Raw genomic sequence first — 17497 nt, forward strand, 5'->3', positions numbered from 1 at the left:
GCAGCTACGCGGTGGCTGCTCTTCTCAGCAGATACTCTCAACTCCTGTTACCATCCGTTGGGGTGAATTACCCTTAGGACGCTAAGGACAGAATTTGCACGATGTGTAAAGCGGTCTCGTGGAAATAAGCTTTCCTTTCTGTCTTGTGTTGTTTGAAGCAAAATAGAACTTACTTGAAAACTTTATTTAATGGCTATGCGCTGCAGACATGCAGCTTCGAAGAGAAATTGCATAGCATAACGTTAAAAAATTATAATTGGGGGGATTTACAGTCATGTTGATATTGTAAGTAAAGAGGTTGGTTGTGCTGAAGTGTTTAAGCCCACTTCCCCTTTATCTTCTTGCAGTGGGTTCTGCTGATTGAAAGGTAAACAAACTTGTGTTTGAAGTCTTCTATTTTATCAAGAAAGTGGCCTTAAATGTCTATTTTCTTTTACTGTGGTTTGTTTTGTTTTCTAAAGATTTCAGTCAGTTAGCTTACAGTTGTTTTATACGTGGGCAAAGCCTGAGCTAAAATCCGCATACACCACTTTTTAGTTTGCTGGACTGAAAACAAGCAGGGAATGCTACTGGGTGTGATCTTTATTACTCTGGAAGGGAATGTATTACATTTTCATCCCTAAAATATCTCTTACTTAGCATTTTGATTGTGAAGAAAAAGCTGCTTGGCCCTTGCTAAAGGATAACTGTCTCTGTCCAGACCTAGTTCGATAAAGTTGTGTTTCACTGGCAATTCATGTCTTTTTCGGGATGAAAGAATTTGGGTTTGTGGAGGAGCAAATCGGGTACTTCAGCATAGTTTTTATTATTTCAGTCAACAATCCACTGAGCATTAGAACTGAAAATAGTGTTTTGTAGGAAGTGAACAATAATCCAGGCTCTGGCTTTATCTTTGCAAATACTTCACGTGAATGAAAGGCAGAATCATCTTGCTCTTTCTTCCATATGACAGTGCCAGTAGTCACAGTCTGAGTACCTGGATTTGGTATGTCAGACCACAGCTATAAATCTTAGTCTGTGGTTTCCTTGGATGGACCAACTTGTGCTCCTTTTCCTGCCTCTCACTTTTTATTTTCCTCTGTAAGCAGCATAAGTCGATTCTTCATTTTTTCTTCAGTAATCAATAAAAACCACATTTTTATGTGATTCTAAGCTAATTCTTTGGAAGGCTTTAAATTTCCCTTATGTGAAATATAATCCTACAAAACTGGTATGAGTTGACTGATATAACACATGAAAATACTAGTTTTGTTCTTAAATTAACACTTACTAAGAAAATTGTTCTGTTAACCTTCACTTCAAATTACACTTGGTACAACTGGCCTGGGTAAGGTTTGGCACACACAGTAATCAATAACAGTAAAGTGCGCACAGCAACCAAAATCTGTCTTCAAAACTACTTCGGGATAATTCCATTACTATAGAGCTGAGTTCAGCAAAACCTCAAAAATAACAGCGCAGGTTCTCTTCAGGTTTCAGAAGAGCGAAGCCCTGGTGTCTCTTCTGAAGCCAGTGAAGCCCCAGTGGTGGATCTGAAACACTTACCTGGCACTCGCGTTTTGTGGTTTTAATGTTTCCCTTGGAAGTACCAGGGTTCCAAAGCCCAGGTTCTATGGTTGATTTTTGCATTTTTATCCCAGAAGAATTAGTGAACACACTTCCCAAGCAGGGAGAGATGTGGCAGTTGAGATCCATTGCTCTCTCTAGCTCTCCCTGTTGATTTTGCTAGTCAGCTCTACACTGAGGAAGACTCTGGTGGACTTCATTGTAGTGGTTTTAAGATGATGTAAACAACCTGCAACAGGATGTTTCAGTATCTCATTCCCACCAGGTTATAGTCCAGTGTTTTGGTTCAAGCTTCTCCCTGAGGGTGCTGGAAGTGATTAGAATGGGATATGTATGCCACAACCATATGGCTGGCTGTGGAGTTGGATAGGAAAGCAAATTCTGGCAGAAGGGTGAGAGAGATTACTGGGTGACAAGGGTTTGAACTGCTACAGGTAAAGATATGGGAGCCCCTGCTTAAGCTCCGACTCTGGCACTGTTATTTCTTTGAAGAGAACCTAGCTGTCTGCACCAACCTAGGAGGCAGCACATGAATGTTTGTTAGTGCAGTGCTGAGAGTACTGGTGTCTGTGTCTCTCTTGGCCTGGGTGCTGTCCTGAACAAATGCGAAAGTTAAACTGGTACCAAAGATGGACCTCAGGGTAAGAATTACAATAAATGTCGATTCTTGTACTGTTCACCTTGTTTCAGTGTCTGAAGTTATTATTGATGCGGACCACTGCTTCTCACCCCTGCTTTCTTCTTCATATTATGCTTTATGTTTTGTGTCTTGAAATCTTTTCATTCTTTTTCAGCCCCTATCCCTACAGACTGTGGGGTAGGCTTGGCAGAATATACCCTCTCATTAATTAAGGTGGAAGGGTTGCACTCTTTTCTTCCATATGGAAAAATACAGTCTCATTAGCGCTTTGTTTTCATGACAGGATAGACCAGTAGCATCTGTGCACTGACCATCAATTGTTCCTGATAGGTATTTGTTTTGCCAGCCTGCTGTTGTATGTCAGGTACCTCTGCCAAGCCCTGGGCTCAGAGAGCTTGTAGTGAAAGTAAGCATCTGCGTAGAGTACCAGCACATTCAATTTCTCTTTTGGTTAAGCTATGAGTGTAACTTAAGGGTTTCTTGAATTACAAATTATTTAGTCTTGCACTTATTTTCCCTCTTGGAAAATGTGAATTTTTATTTATTTATTTATTTATTTTAAATTAAAAGTTTGTTTATATAGCAACCTTCAAATGCTTTATATGTAGGATATAGGATGCTATATGGGAACCTTCAAGTCACAAACTTGCTGTTTTAAATCAGGAGTGAAGAGACAGTTTGACTGGTTAAATCCATGTAAAACCCACTTTTTCTTGTCCCTGTGAGCAGCGTTCATGCAGCGTGTGTTTTCTGTCTGGCAAGACACATGCTTTTTTGTTTGTTAAGCATCTGCTGATTCTGGCTTGCTCTAGTGTTTTACCAGGCACCTTTTGATCACTTTCATTTGTGGGATACATCTCCTGAAGTATTGTGTATAGAAAATTACATAGTTGTAGAAATATGAACATAGCAGTTAAATATTTATGCATTCATTTCTAGTAAAAGCAGTTGGTATGTTGGTAATGCAGTGTCACTGATACTGGTAGAAATCTGGTGTACAAATTGTATTCCTCAAAGAACAATACATGGAACATTTGAGGTAACGAGTATACAACAAAGAGTATACAAGAAGAAAAATCTGAAAGGGGGAAAGTAAGTTTGCTGTCGTTTGGGTTCAGGGAGAAGTCAGGTGAGCAAATTGTGTTTACTTCAAGCAGGAAATCAGTGACAGCCCTATCCTTGGAAAGAACATGCAGAGAAATAAGGAACAGAATGAAACCTCACAGTTCAACTTAGAAGCAGAACAAAAGTTGAAAATGCTAAAGCAGACTGAAATGAAATCAGTTCTGGTTTTTGTTAGATGGTTCCAGTGCTATCATTTTTTTCTTTAATAGATTTTTCTTGAGGGGTTTTGGAATTGGAAATATTTTAAGTACTAAGAATCTTGAACTTTATATTTTGCAAGCATTTTTATTGGAAATAGGATACGAAGTTTCCCTTATCAATATTTCTTACTAAAACTAAATTTTAAATTTTCTCATTTCTGAGTTGCATGGCTTGTATCAGGAAAATTGAAAACTTACTTTTTACTACTTTTAATCTTCAAATGAAAACCTACAAATTTCTTACCCTTAATACTGTATAATTATGTATCTACATATATGTGCATATAGTTTGCTGAATCTCATTTATAAAATAAATCAAACCTGCGCATACCACACCGCCAAATTCTTATAATTAAGAAGAAATCTGCAGTATTCATCAGTTGTGCAGGAAGCCTTACACTTGACTTCTGACATTTTTAGGTAATAAACTGGTTTGTTTTTCACATCTAGCTCTGCTTAGTATAGTCACAAGCTTGTTCATGTGCTGTAACTTCATGAATCTATCACTGTTAGTGATCAAGGCATAGATCATTCATTACCTGTTGGGTACAGGATGTTAAGCTATGATAAGCTTATCACGCTTTCTAGCTATAAAATAAACTGACTTCTTTTTATGTTGCAGATAATTTTCTAAAGTTAATAAGCAAGGTTTCTTATTAAATTTTCATGTCAGAACGGCTTGCAGTTTATCATTCATCTTCTTTCTATTCAAACTTGCAAAAGAAATGTAATAGTGTTTGCTCTTCTGCTGGTTTAAGAAGTATTATTCAAAGAAACTGCACTTTCTTCCCAGGCTGTCAGTTCAGTTGTCGCTTGACAATTCTTCTGCATAATGATTGTATATTTCCATGTAAAAGAAAATAAATCCATGTAGTGTAATTAATACTGCTGTCTTTTACTAGTAGAGGTATTTGCATATCTAGTACTTTTAAACTACAGTGTATATTGCTTGTCTGCCTATTTATGTGGCCCATCCAGTTGTCTACAAATGCTGTATTTCTACAAATTTTATTTTTTTTTAAGTTTTTCTGAATTTTCTGGGCAAACTCTCAGATTATACCAGCTATCAGATAATTCTAGGGCCTATGGTTTCATCCACCTCTGACCTTAAACCTTTCACCTCAGTGAAATAATTTAGATCAAAATGTGCCAAGATACTCAGAGTATTTGAAGTGCCGAAACAATGGTGCATAGGTAGTAGAAAACAGACATTTTATTGCTGTACATGTAAAATAGCATCGAGGAAAAAACCTTGTAACAGTCGCAGTCAGTACACCTCAAGACGTGGATCTCCAAGTCCACGGCCATTCTGTCAGGCTGGACTTCTTTTTAATGAAAGCCCTTGCTGCTGGGACAGAAGCTCTGAGCCACTGATTAACTATTAATTTTACTTAAGAGATGACCTTTTCTATGGAAAGTACATTGTATGGCTCTGAAATTAATTTGAATGCCAGCTAATGCTACAAACGTTTGGTCTGGATTTGGGTTGGTGACTACAGGCTCTGTCAGAGGTGTACCTGCCTTTTGACTCATGAAAGGTGTAAAACTGAGAAGAGTTTAGATGGAAAGATGAATTTTCATGGCTAGCCAGAATGGTCAGCTCTTGGTTTGTCCTTCTAAGGTAGGGAACAAGGACCTGTTTGAAAACAAACCAGCTACACTATCAGTAGGGTAGGGAAAAGCCTCTGATGACTTTGGTTCCTGGTTGTTGGGCCTTTTCCCCCTCGATGTGTTATGTTGTACTTAATAGGTTTTTTTGCTTGTAGCAAATTTGGAAGTAGCATATAAGGGATTTAATGATAACCAAACGTTAGTACAAGAATTTCTGACTAAATATGACATGGAAATGGTAGGAGAAAAGGAGTGAACAAAGCCTGTCCCGTATAAAACATTGTCAAAAAGTGTTTAAATAGCACTGGTGATGGTTCAAGCTAATTCAAGTCAGTTTACTGCTCTGTTTTCATGTAACCCTTCAAGTCTTCCCATTGAAGCTACTGAAGGGGATCATTAGACTTCTTCTATTTTGAATGTGTAATTTCAGAAACAGAGCTATGCCATTTTAGGTTTGTGTCAGTTATTCAGTGGCTTCTCATGCAGCAGCCTTGTTCTGCCAGTTAAATGCCACACAGAGTTTAACTGACAGAGAGGTACAAAGCCTTCAAGCCGCAGAATAAACAAAAGCAAACCTTGGATTTGATAAGGCTGTTATATTTGTCTGTTTAATAGTGACTCTTTAAGCAGCTTTTGTTTTGGCACTGTGGTGAGGGGGGAAGCAGCACCAACCCTGTGTCTCTCTTCCTCCACGACAGGGAGTGGAAGAGCCCTCCTTTAGGAAAAACTGTTCCTGTCCCCCCAACACCTGATCTGTCAGTTGGTAACTGTGGGAAGAGTTGGGACAGAGAGCTGCTGGAAGCCGCTCAGCTTTCCAGCCTCCCATGCCTCCTTCCGGAAAGAAATATGCCTGACCGGGTTGCCAGGGCAGGTTCCCAGGTGAGCCGTTGCCTCCCTGGGAAGCTGGGCTGCGAGGAGGGAGCAGGACAAGCCCTGCTGAGCAGGGGAAAGGTTAGACTGGGCTGGGGCTTGGGCTCTGGGGCCGTGTCCTTCCCTGGGGGGGAGGAGTACTGTCTCCTTCCTCTTTCAACTTGCAAAAGTAAATATAAGGAAGAAATGGAGGGTGTTTTACCCCAGGAATGGCTGTGAGAAGGGACAGTTTCTCTCACCCTGCCACTTAAACTGCTTTGCTGCTCTGAGGCTGTGGCCTAAGGAGATGGGCACGGTCAGGGGATCCACTGTGTTGTGCTGCTGCTCACCTTCCCTTCCCCATCGCTGTGATGGCACTGCTATTTGTGGAGCTGTGCTTTGAAACAGGATAAGGAAGTGATCTGATCAAGCCCTGCAAAAATAGAGTATTCTAAAATGGTAACCAATTCCTTTTAAAATGCTGTCCCACGAGAACTGTGTTGGCAGTGTTGCAGGGGCGATGTGCTGATGCTGTGAAGTTGGGAACAAGCACCTGGGGTAGGAACTTCTGAGGCTGTTGATGGAGTGGAAGACTTCGTGTAGTTTCACAGCCAAAGTTGGCTTAAATTCTTGCTGTGCCTTTGCTCACTTCAGAATTAGATGTTAATATTGGCTTACTCTTTCAGAGGTACCAGTGCAGCTGTTTGTGGAGGCTGTGCTGTTATGAATCAGTGAAATGTTGTGGTTTAAAGTGAAAACAAAGAAACCAACCCAAAAAATTCACAGAGTAACCTCCAAAATACCTATAAAGGTTTGTTGTGGTGGTAGGTTCTTTGCCTGCCCCAGCTGCCAGCACAATTACAGAGATGACTGTTTGTGGGGTAGGTGGGAGCAAGTCTCCAAGAGTAGCAGAGGGAAATCCTTTGAAGAAAATTGTGGCTGATAATTTATAATGTGCTGTTTTATCACATCCGTTCTTTATATAGCATAAATCCATTCTTCATATAGCATATATGCTGAGCTGTGCTCAGTTTGTTCAAGCTGCCATCACAGTTGTCCACCACTGCTGGTCAGTGCCTTCTCTACTTGACTTTCTTCAGAAACTTCTTCTGCTGAGCATCTGTCCATCAAAAAGCACAAAAGCACATAAAGTACTGTGTTTAGTCCCTTCTCTTCTAAAGCAGATGAAGGAAAGCAGGGAGTGATTTAATTTTATTTGGGGTTGGGGGTGTGTGTGCTTGGTTGGTTGGTTTTGTTGTTGTATTTTTTGTTTGTTTTTCCTAGTAGCTGTTGGGTCAAATCTGGTTTGCTCCAGGCTCCAGTGGTAGAAAAGAAGGTGGACATCAAGGGTAGAGCATTAAAATCTGGTGCTTGACTGGTTTTGGTAATAGCTAAGTAAAGTTATAAAGCTAGGTATTTTTCAGCTTAGTACTCTTAGATTTGGAGATGATCAGGAAATAATTTGCTGGAGGTGCTGCCTGAGGTTGGCAGAGGAAAGTACAGCTTTTCCTCACCTGGTCAGTATGAAGATAAGCAAGCAGCAAGAGCTTCAAGTCTTTTCACCAAAGTGACATGTAGATGTTTGTTTGATACAGTATGTTCTTCAAAAGCCTTAATGCACATTCTGAAATAGTTTCCCATGTCCGCGTTAGGTCATTGCTTGCAATGGCAGTCTGCTTAAATGTCCTTCAGCCTTATGCTTGTATCATACAGCCGTAACTAAACTGTGCTTTGTACTAGACTAATATGGATTTGACTTTAAAATTAACGTGTATTTTGTGGAAGAGTTGCAGGGAGTGTCTTAGAAGACCTGTAGTCAGAAAATCATTAACAAAGGAAAAAGAAAATAAGGATCTATGACATTTCTCTGGTGGGTGGCAGTGAACAGAAATTATGAGAAGATGAAATCAGCGTTTTATATTTCCATAGTTTTTAGATTTTTCTTTTGCATTGAGAATCAAAGAATAAAACTTTTAACCTAAATCTATTCACTGTAATGCTTGTCTTGAATTGTTTTGTGAAAATGCTAGGAAACTGGAAGCCAAACCACAGGGAAAAACATGAAATTAAGGATTATCTTTTTAAAGATATTGTAGTATAAAGCCAACCCCAAATCACCTGACTTTATATTAGGTTTGTAACATTAGGTGTTGTAAAATAAAATAGGCTTTGATGCAGTACTCCTGTGTGTTTCTAAGTTAACTTAGATCTGCATGGAAGTCCTAGGGGAGTCACTGTTTTTCCATCTTGGCCCATCCAGCCTATCACCATAGGTGATACTAGTGCAGGAACTACCAAGGAAGTGGTTTTGTGACTACTGATCCTGGATCAGATTTACTGTCGGGTTATTTCCTAATGTAACTTTGATGAGGCAGGCAAACTATCACGCTTCTTAAGTTAATAAGAGTGCACAATGCATCATTTGCGCTGACTTAATGCCTACTGTAGGAGGAAAGACAGTAACTATTTGGCATAAAGCCTTCCAATACAAAATCAACCTGTCAAATCGAAACTGGTTTTACTGTCTTATCAAACCATAACCTCAGAGCAGGTATTGCAACTCAACTCTGTAAATTGTGCTGTTCTATTTACAGAGGACAATAATATAGAATTATTACCTATTAAAAATAATCTGCTGAGTGTACAGTTAGATTTATTTTTTGTTTCTGTTGAAATCAAACTTTATTTTGCAATAATTTTGCTTGAGGTGGGAGAGAAGTTGTAACAATTTTCTTTTGGACACTTTTCTGATTCATAAAATATGGCACAGTAGTGAGAGTCATTGCAGATGTTTTAATGCCAAGTTCGTCCCTCCATGTGAGAGTTATTTTTCATTTGATGGCATTGCTTGAGACATGGAATTCAAAGAGATACTGCTCTCTTCCTTTTTATAAGTAGGAAAATGAAGTACATTTTAAGTACACTAAGATAGAGCCTTAATATTTTATGACGAACCTATTCAGTTGGGCAGAATCAAATTATTTTAGTAAGCTTTCCTTTCCTACTTTATTAACTCTTACGTCGTGCACCTTTCATAAATTCTCTAGATTATGAGAAGTTGAGTGTATTAAGCTATGCAATTTGTTCTTTAAGCCAACACACTACACCTTGCAATTTATTTTCTTCTTAGTTTACTGTAAGATCATTATATGTTTTTTATGTAAAGTTCCAGAAGACTTTCTTCTGAATAGATTGTTAGGAAAAGATAGTTTGATTACATGAATTGAAAGTTATAAGCAAAATATAAGTAATTACTTGATTTGCAGATATATTTCTAACTTCGTTACTTCTGTTTTAGTTAGAGGTATTTATCTTTCATCACTCTTGTTAAGGTGGCTTGGTGGTGAATGGACAGCATAACTGCTGACTTACACTGTCCACTCTCCTTGGTGGTAGTGCATATCCTTAACTGCCACTGCTTCTCATCAAAATGCTGCATTTTCCTGGTTTTTCACTCAAAGGCAGTCACATTTGTGCCAGTTATTTCATTCTTTTTCAATCATAGCTTTTAAAATGTGGGTTTTCTTTTTAGGGGAAGTCTTTGTAAAAGGCAAATAAAACATGCAGTTTGGTTTGCTCATGTTCTGTTTCCTCTTTCTTCACAAATTGCTGTTGAAACCATTGCCCAATTCAGGCTAATGTGGAAGAGGAGGCAGGATCTCAGAGATGATGAAGTTTTTGTTTAGTGTAAATTGGTGGCTGAAGAGAGAAGACACAGAACTTAGTGCCCATACTGGGACTTAAAATACACAAGTCAGCTAGCATGAGGTGTGTTTTGCAGCAGCTGGCCAGTTGCTGTGGATATAGCTTCATCATACCTGCAAGGCGCGTGATCTTTTGTCTAGTCAAGGGCCCATGAAAGGTAGGGGGTTATTGTGGCTGAGGGCGAAGGACATATCAGTAGGAAAACAAGCTTTTAACTGTGCTGTTCACAGAACTTTTCATGTTAAACTTTTTAATGAGGAAGCTTAGAAATAATATGTCATTTGTCAGACAAAGACCAATGCTAGGGTAGAAGGGAATAAGCTTAATAAATGTTCAAGATGAATTATTGAATCACATACAGGATCTATTAATAGGGGAGAAAGAAAGAAATGAATGCAACATATTAATGACTTCCATGCTCAGTGAGAATAATCAACCTGTCAGCTTAAAGTAGTGTGTGTGTTTTTTTTTATCAGTATGCTGCATAGAGGACCAGTTATTTGTGCTATATTTAAAGAAAAGTAGGAAAATTTGAATTTGAAGGCTGTATTAAGCTGGTTGTTTATCTAGCCCATTAGAATGTCATAGGTACCTTGGATTAGGTTTGTTAGAAATGGTGAATCAAACCTTGTAATGGCTGCCTGGGAAGTAATGTTAGGCTTAGAGAACCAGGCAAGAAGAAAATTATAATAGTTGAGTTTTGCCCTGAGCCCATGAAATTAGGTCATTGTTTAACCATATTTAAGTAGCTGTGGTTATTTACATTAATACACTTATTTATAACTGTGAAGCTTTAAAAAGAATGTAATTAATAATTCCAGATATGAAGTAGTCTATTCTTTTGTCTTTTTCTGAATTGTGGTCATGTTGCTTTTTAAAATTGGGGTAATGAATTGAATAAGGTATCCTGGATATTCTTGTTTAAGGTTTCTTGTTTGTCTGTTTCCTTGTTTTACAACATTATGGTTTTGCAATCCAGAATTTAATTAGTATTTCTTTTCTACCCCTTCACCTTTTAAAATATGGAGAACCAGGTTTTATTTGTACTGCTGGAGAGCTCTACCGCCAGAACGCTGTGATACCGGGTGCCGCACAGCTGCGAAAGGATTTCAAAGGGGAACAAGAGGGTTATGCTTGATGCAGTAGTCCAGGCTGTCTCTGCAGGGGATGCAGAGAGAGGTGAAATGATCAAAATAACAGGCTGCTCCTTTGCAGCACCATGCTGAACTAATGCATGCAGTGAATTACGCTCTTTCAGCCTCACAGTAACTAAAACAAAAGAGGATAGTAGCTTGGGTGAGTTTTAGCTATATGGATAGATAGAATATATTTCTAATCACATGCAGAAAAATTTGGCAGGTCTTGTGTGTAGTCTTGCCAAACTCTGTGAGAACTCAGAGAAAACTACATGAAAAATACTGTCTAGGTTTACAGTCAGATTGTGCCATTGTGGGTGCTCAGAAAGTAGCTGTTAGCCTTGCAGGTCAGGTCAAGAACTCTGTTTTGGCCTGACACTGAGTTTCAGCTGAAGGCTGTGTCCAAGAAACAGCTAAAATTGGAAGTGAAGACAGTTCTCAGGTGGAGGGACAAACCTATGAGTCATCCTCACAGAGGTAGATGGTGGCTGAATTTGTGTTGGCAGGTGCTGGGTCTCTTGAGTGTAAAGGAGAAGAGGACACGGAAGAAGAGGTCAGAGGTGGAGCTACATAAAGCTCCTACCACAACCTACAAGAAAAAAAACATCTGAAGACTGTTTTAAACAAGCAGCTAGAAGAAAACTGGGGGAAAATAAACATATTGTTGTATTCTCATTTATAGGATTCTGTATTTTTGCTTTTGACTTATATTAAATATAAAATTTTAAATCTAAGGCTAGAACAATTTCAACTGCTTAGAATTTTGTATGTTTTCTCTCTCTTTTAAAAAGGAACTTTGTCTTTTTAAAAAGACAACTGGTATGACACAGGCTGTACTGCATTATTAAACAAATGGAATGAATGTCAGTGCCATTTTGATGCGGCATTATGATATTGGGATATTACTGGGGCATTATTGATAATCTGTGGTACCAAAGATGCAGTATCATACATCACATGCACGAGTGATTTCTATTTTTAAAAATCCAAGATAATGTATTTTTTTTATGCTCCACTTGCTGTCACCTGCTCTCTGAAGCTAAGGCAGTGCCAGTTCAGTTTCATGGCTTGCCTGCACAAGCTCTGATAGATTTTGTGTTTGTAATTCTCTGAAACTTACACACAGAAAGGATGCAATGTTCCTCTAAGAAGGACTAACTATGCAGTCTCTTTTCTTTGTGTCTGACATCTAAGGGTCATCAGAAAAAAGGGCATCTTTGGTTGTTTTTCAGGGTATTTTTTTAAATACCCTAATGATTTAAGAATACTGGGGAGATAGACTGATTCTTAACAGTTTTAAGGTAGTGGTTTAGCAGGAGCTTCAAGGGGAGTTTCAGAATGTTAGGTGGTGTTGATCTACCTGTAATGTTTGCTCTGAGAAAGTGAGTTCTTGGTTTTAGAGCTCTCCCACTTGTCCCTTGAATTTCATCTCCTGAGTAGAAAGGAAATGAGGTTTACCAGCAGAATTTCATCTGACCTATTCTTGTAAGTTGTCTCCTCCCTGGTAGCTATATAGACTGTGTGGGGGCATGAGCTGTGTTTGATGAGTCAGGCCAGAATATCCTCCTACCTCCTCATCACTATGTTGCTGCTGGTGAGCTGAGAGACACTCTGGAGATCACAGAATCATAGATTCAACTAGGTTGGAACAGACCTTTAAGATCTTCACGTCCAACCGTTACCCTAGGACTACCAAGACCACCACTAAACCATGTCACTGAGGGCCTCATCTACCCAGTTTTTGAACATTTCCAGGAACAGTGATTCCACCACTTTTCCTGGGAAGCCTGTTGTGATACCTGATCACCCTCTCTGTTGAAGAAATTTTTCTTAATATCCAACCTAAACCTCCCCTGGTGCAGCTTGAGGCCATTACCTCTTGTCCTATCACTTGTTACTTGGGAGAAGAGACCAAGACCCACCTCACTACAACCTCCTTTCAGGTAGCTGTAGAGAGCAGTAAGGTCCCCCCTGAGCCTTCTCTTCTCCAGACTAAACACCTCAGTTCCTTCAGTCATGCCTCATAAGACACGTCATGCAGACCCTTCACGAGCTTTGGTGCTGTTTTCTGGGCTTGCTCCAGCACCTCAATGTCTTTCTTATAGCGAGGGGCCCAGAACTGAACACTGGATTCAAGGTGCAGCCTCACCAGTGCCCCATAGAGGGGGATGATCACTGCCCTGGCGCTGCTGGCCACACTATTGCTGATACAGGCCAGGATGCTGTTGGCTTCTTGCCACCTGGGCACAAGCTGGCTCATGTTCAGCAGCCGTCAGTCAGCACCCCCAGGTCCTCTTCTGCTGAGCAGATTTCCAGCCACTCTTCCCCATGTAGTGTTGCATGGGGTTGTTGTGGCCCAAGCGCAGGACCTGGCACTTTGTCTTCTTGAGCCTCATACCACTGGCTACAGCCCATCAATCCAGGCTGTCCAGATCCCTCTGCAGAGCCTTCTTATCCTTGAGCAGATCAACACTCCTGCCTACCTTGGTGTGGTCTGCAAACTTACTGAGAGTGCGCGCCATCCCCTAATCCAGATCATCAGTAAGGATGTTAACACTGGCCGTAACACCAACCCCTGAGGGATACCACTAGTGACCAGTTGCCGGGCAGATGTGACACCATTTATCATAAGTCTTTGGGCTCTGCCATCCAGCCAGTTTCCAACTCAGTGAAGAATATACCTATCCAGGGCATGAGCAGCCAATTTCTCTGGGAGAACACTATGGGAGACAATGTCAAATGCTTTACCTAAGACCAAATGTACAATATCCACAGCCTTTCCTCCATCAGCCAGGCGGGTCACCTCACTGTAGAAGGAGATCAGGTTGGTCAAGCAGGACCTGCCCTTCATGAATCAGTGCTGACTGGGCCTGATCTCCAGGTTTTCCTGCATGTGCTTTGTGATGGCACTTGGGATGATCTGCTCCATGACCTTCCCTGGCATTGAGGTCAGGCTAACAGGGTCTTCCTTCCTGCCCTTTCTGTAGAGAGGCATCACATTGGCCAATCTCCAATCCTCTGGGAGCTGCCCACTAGACCAGGACTTGCTGCTAGATGATGGAGAGTGGCCTGTTGAGGTCCTCTGCCAGCTCCCTCAGTGCTCTTGGGTGTAACCCATATAGCCCTATAGACTTGTATGGGTGGCTCAGGGTTGGGGTGACTGGGGTGAACTCCTCCGGGAACTGCATTTTAGAATTCCTTGGTGAAGATGGGGATAGTTTGGCTGAACATGGCAATGTCAGCTTTGCCAGAGCATTGGCTGCACAAGAAGTTTTATTCTTTTACTTTATTTTGAAAAAAATAGGTATCAGACTGCTACACATGCAGAAAGCTGGAAACCGCAGTGCAGGAACTGAGGGCAGATGGGAGAATGGTGGTAGGTGGTACATGTATCGTTAGTTACTGGAGAGGACATGGTAGGGGCTGTTATAAGGATGCAGGAAAAGACAATGAAGAACATGAGTACTGAAAAGCTCTAGAGATACTGCTCTTAGTAAGATGTTTTGTTTGTTTGTTTGTTTTTTAGTTCAAGCAGTATGTTTTTGACAGCAATAGCGAAGAACTGGAAGACTGGTTAATTAACATACTAAAATGGAGTATTTACCAGTGGAGGTAAGAGATTCTTTGAACATATTGCGGGTTTGTTTGTTTGCATTGTCTTGCAGTTCCCAACAGGTCAATGGCACTGTTACACAATCATTTCTCTGAGAACAAAGCTTGTTTAGGAGGTTTCTATAAACCTCCATCTGGCTTTTCATTGCACTTTTAGGTGCTCTGATGCAGCTGCTGTAAAGTATCACTAAAATCAATTTAGGAAAAAAAAAAAAACCCAGAATCGAGAAACATTTTTTCCTTCTGATAGTCTTTTAAAATCTGATATCCTGTGATCCACTTTGTATTGTTGTCTTAGAAGAGATTAGTTCAGGTAACTAAAGAAGTGGTGAGCTAGTGTGGGGACAGCGTGACCTGGCCAGGGTATGTAGGAGATTTTCCAAGTTAAGAAAAAAAATAAACCCCCATAAGTGTGAAGGAAAGCAAAGTTTTGGCCCTCAGTATAGGATCAAGTGGCTTTAACTAACATTTGACCTATTGGAGATGTTCAGTCTCAGTGCTTAAATATTTTTGAGTATTGAAATGCTGTTGATTTTATGTTTTAAGTAACTGCCAAAAGTTATGGCACCACCCCCCTCCTCCTTGTTCTGACTTGTATATTAGGATTTTCTTATAATTTTCATTTTCTGATACATGTTTATATGGTGCATTAACCTCTGTTGCTCATATGCAGAGATCTACTGAAGGAGTCTCCTGCTTCTTACAAGCAGACAGGACAAACGTGCAGTTCAGTAGGTTTGCTTCTGAATGTTAATTATATGCTTTAAAATATGACAGTAAGATCATTAAGTATTAAAATGAGTTGTGGGGATTTAATGTCATTGAAGTTAGTGAAGTTTAGCTGTAAATTTTAATGGGGATCTAGACAAATAAATACTTCTACATGAGTTTAACTTTTTTGTTTGCTTTGAGTTTCTCCTTAAAAATATTTAATCACTGCATAACACTTTCTATTATATACTTCAGAGAACACTGTCCTCCTTTGGACTGATATGAAAGACCTTGACAGAAAAGTAGTGATTTGGTTTATGTTAGCCTGGGGCAGTAAATGCTCCCCTTCACCCAGGTTAAGATGCACGTGGAACAGGTTCATGTTTGGTGAAGAAAAAGCCGTCCTCAGAGGTCAGCTGATGGACTGCAGTCCTGGGTACCTGCAGTGGCATGCAGCATTGCTTCTGGATGCACTGTTTGAACTGTGGCTTAGTATTTCTTGCTAGTTCTGCAGTTGATACTGGAGCAAGGCATAGGTGCTCCTTTTCCCAGTACTGCTGGTAGTTGAGCAAGGGCTACGTTGCTGGATTAAAACACATGGTACTGTGTGGTGCAAGCCTGTGGTTGCTGGAACGTGTTTGGTCTGCAGGGGTTGCCTGCCCAGGCAATGTTTTTGACGGACTGGCTGGGGATGCCAAGTCAGCTCGACAGAGGAGGGAGGGAGTGGTCCCAGCTAGAGCAGTGTGTGATAAAACAGAAATACCACAAGGTCACTCAACAGCGCATTGGCAGTAATGCAATACGTGGCTCTCTCCTGGGTTTTTTTTCTGGTTGAATTAACTCATTCATGAAATGGACCTTTGAACTTGTCTAACAGGACTAGTTCTGGGTTATTATGAGTTTTCCTACTGGGGGCCTGTGGGACACTGAAGCATTTGGGGGATTGATTGCTTGGCCCATCAATTCCTTCAGGAACAGTTTTTCCTTCTGTTAGTGGTGGCAGACTGTTCAGGGGCATAGTGAAACTCATTGTGCTGGGGAGTCAGAGGCATGCAATGTCTTCCTCTCTTCAGCATGTAGTTTCATGAAAAAGCAGACTGGTTGAGACTGCCCCATGGCATCCTGTGCTTAAGTCCTTTTGTTTTTTCCCAACTGTTTTAAAGTGGGCTCTTTTCTGAGGCACTGGACAGTTTGTCACAGGTTTTATGCACAGCCCACAAGGTTTTTTGCCCAGCCAGTGGCCAAGGGTCATGACAGGTCTAGGATCTCTGGATCTCTGCTCAGTGGCAGGTCAGTGTTCCTTTGCAGAAGATACATTTGCATTTGGTAAGTGATGCACATGTCAGAATGCATTATGACAGTCCCAGGGAATTAGAGTGTAGAACATCTTGATTCTAGATTTAAAGACCACTGAGGACATCTCTACACAGTCCTATCAACAAAGCAGTGGAAGAGGGAATTGTTCCAAAGCCCTGTAGGTTACTGGGGACAGTCCTAACGCTGCATACTATAGAAAACTTGTGGCATCCCTCATTTAATCTGTTGAAGTCCCTTGTTTGAAATTTGAATTATGACAGGATTTTCAGACAAGCTGGGTTAGTAGCATCATCTAGATGCTGTAGTTTTGATCTTGCAGTAAGGGCCCTTGATCTGAGTTCTTCATGTTGTCATAACTCAGCTTCAGAAGCAAAATTCCTCTTATCCTGGCCCGTTACTTCAGTAACATACTATTCCATGGTTTTGTAAAGGGCATGCAAAGTCCTTGTATTGGCTGTTAAACCAAGGTCAGAATTAACTTCTTGTTTATAGTTAAAAATCTAGGTCTGTGCTATGATGCTTGAAGCCTTCCAGCTTCTCTAGACTAAGTACAGAAAGGTAAATCTTATCTTGAGTCATATGCCAAGATAATTTAGGCTAGAGGTAACTTTACTTTCTGGTGACTGCTGAATGCTGTGGCGATGACTTTTTTGCCATCTACTCTTGTTTCAGTCTCAGTAGTACTGCCTGCTGCTTCACAAACACCCAGATGTTCAGAATTGTAGAAACAAAAAACCCCATAATCCACTCAAGCTCCAGGCTAGCTTTTTGATTTGCTGCTTCTGCATTAGACGCAGGAGATAGACTAATGTGCATGAAGTGTAGTCTGGTTTAGGTCTTCTGGTTAGCTTATTCCTCAGTCCAGACGGTACTTGTGGGAACTGCGAAGTTTGAAGACAAGTGTTTGCAGAAAGTATAACCTGTTTTATTAGTCTAGTTGATAGCATTAAAGGAGAAACAGCAGAACTTGGTAAAGTCTGTAGAATTTTAATTTAAATATCAGCAGGCAGTTGTAAATCAGCAGG

Source organism: Nestor notabilis, unplaced genomic scaffold (assembly GCF_000696875.1).
Source record: "Nestor notabilis isolate BGI_N333 unplaced genomic scaffold, ASM69687v1 scaffold7553, whole genome shotgun sequence".
Lineage (NCBI taxonomy): Eukaryota > Metazoa > Chordata > Aves > Psittaciformes > Psittacidae > Nestor > Nestor notabilis.